This window comes from Arachis ipaensis, chromosome B01 (assembly GCF_000816755.2).
Source record: "Arachis ipaensis cultivar K30076 chromosome B01, Araip1.1, whole genome shotgun sequence".
NCBI lineage: Eukaryota > Viridiplantae > Streptophyta > Magnoliopsida > Fabales > Fabaceae > Arachis > Arachis ipaensis.
In genome coordinates this window covers 127,472,147-127,475,036 of record NC_029785.2, presented here as the reverse complement: position 1 = coordinate 127,475,036, position 2,890 = coordinate 127,472,147, and positions in this window count along the sequence as shown.

Here is a 2,890-nt window from a genome sequence, read left to right as displayed (position 1 = left end):
GAGGAGAGATTTTTTTTTAAATAAATTCGACAATTTTTAATCTCAAGTATTATAAACTCATACGCAGTATACACTCTCATACACAATATTTATGAGTCCTCATCCATTACTTGACGCTTTTATCACCGAGGAATGCTAGGGGCCAGCAATATTTGGGATTTATAGCCATCAAATAGCTATTAATGAAGTTTTTAATGGTATGAGATTAATGTGAGATTTCATCCAATAGCTTACTCTTCTTTGATGATTACATGTTGGCCAGAATTTAATAAAATTGCTGTCCCTAAACTTTTTCAAACCTGAATACAATATACTAAGAAACATTATAATTTACCACGTCAACTAAAGTCCACCAGGAAGAGGGATATTTGAATAGTTTGGGTCCAATTTTGTTTGTTATCTCTGTCTAGCCCAAGAAATGCTTCGACCTGTTTGGTTTAAGATTATAGGGAGCTTGACAAAAAAATAATTTAGATTAGTTGAGTGTAAACTCACTCGTTCACTTAAAAAAATATTAAAAATTTAAATTTTGTCTTATATATATAGCAATTTATTAGTTAATAATAAATTCTTAAATGAAGTTTGAATTTATAACGAATTAATTCTTGATCTGTCGGTTAAAAAATATTGTAGATAACAAAAAAAGAAGTTTGAGAAGTTAAAGAAGCTTATTAAAAATTTTTTGATGTTGTAGAATCAACTGTCATTAACTTGAATAGTTCTAAGTGAAAATATTTTCTAATCCTTTAAAAACCAGAATAATTTTAAAATGTTTCATTAATTATGGGATTGTTCTGTAATTTTTTTTTTTCTGAATGATCTCTATTTTATGTCTTTTATAAGTATTTTTGCGTTAACCGATAACAAAAAAACAGAAAAAAATGAAAGAGGGAGAAACAACTATGGAAGCAGTACCAATGTACCATCGTCATCAACATCATCAATGGCATTTTTATAATTGAACTCTTGCAATTTTAGTAACTTCTAACATTTTATCAACTCCAGAAAAATCTTAATATCATCATGAGTATTATCCTTCACAAACACCCTCATCACCCCTTTGTTTTCAAGCTCTTCCTATTAAACTACACTTCTATATTAGCCCATGACAACAATAAAGAAGTCTTGTGGCCCACAAATTCAGCCCAACAAAATACACAAATTAAATTATAATTTAGTCTTTATCTTATCTTATAGTTATCTTTATCTTTATCTCTATCTTATCTTTATTTGCTTTTATCTTTCATAGGACAATGCTCTATATATATTTAGTTTTACCCTCATAGTTTACAATACACTTCAGTACAATTCAATCAATCAATAATCAATAAAATTTCGCATTCTTTTCTTTTCTTATTCTTTCACAATTTTATCATGGTATCAGAGCCTTGGTATCCTCCTTAAAGAGGATACATAAGCTATCATCTTTCGGTGAGAAATCACCCTACATCTTTTTCAACCTCCTCTCACAATGAATAATCAATCTTCCAATTCAGTTCAAGATCCAACCAATCTTTGTTAAAGGCATCCAAGTGAAAATCCTACCCCAGTTTTGGTTACCCCGGTTCTTTATCAGCAATTCCGTCTGCGCCTCCTTTCATATTAGCCCATGACAACAATAAAGAAGTCTTGTGGCCCACAAATTCAGCCCAACAAAATACACAAATTAAATTATAATTTAGTCTTTATCTTATCTTATAGTTATCTTTATCTTTATCTCTATCTTATCTTTATTTGCTTTTATCTTTCATAGGACAATGCTCTATATATATTTAGTTTTACCCTCATAGTTTACAATACACTTCAGTACAATTCAATCAATCAATAATCAATAAAATTTCGCATTCTTTTCTTTTCTTATTCTTTCACAATTTTATCACTTCCCTTACCAAAAAGTTCCAAACTTTCTCACTTCCCTCTTGTTCCATAAAACCAAACACAAGTACTAGATAGAAATGACAAACGTAACAATTTAAATAAGGAACTAAGTTCAGTTTTAGAACATAGTTTAACAGCGATCGAAGCTTCTTGTTTATCATCATCAATTTTTTTTTTTATATTTATCATCACCAGTACCACCTTTTTTTTTTCTTTTTTTTTGGGTCAGACATCTTTTTTTTGTCAAAAAGGTTGGTATATATTGACGGCCTTCAAAAAATTTAAAATTGAACAACAGTACATTGAATTATGCCTAATTATTCAGTTGGCTTTGTAATTCTTAATGAGCCAATATTTAAAGCAAAATTACACAAATTCATTTGAACTCCTAATTTAGTATTTTCAATATTGGTCCTTTAAGGACCAAATTTAACTTTTCCCACTATAGACAAATTCCAATATAGCTTATTGTGTTGAACTGATGATGCTTTTATGGGATGCTAATAAGAAATTAGTGAACTTGCATGTAATATTTGACAACTTGGCTATATCAGAAGAAGGCAAATCCCATCTACAAGTCATTCCTCCAAAGGTACAGGAAAATTGATTCCTGATTCTTCTTTACACTTCATAGTTCATTAAAAGGAGAGATTTCCCTGTTTCACAACATGTAGTACTCGTTTAAATTTAATAATATTACAACATAATTCAAACTATTTCTTTTTTCTTGTGTTAATCCGATCAACGACATTCTCTTATGGGCCTGTTAGATGGACATTACTGAGATCTTGGACAAATCCTCATTGGATATAAAATTGAAGCGGACAATAAATGAACTAAGCAAGACAAAACCTTGACCAAAACTGAGAAACTAAGCAAGACAAAAGAAAAATTCTCTTCACCAAGAAAAAATGTTGTTATATAAACCGGAGAATGCGGTCCAAGGAAGGGCTGGTCCTCTTAAACAAGCGAAGTGAACAAAAACAAAAAAAGCGAGGAGGTGAAGGAGGTG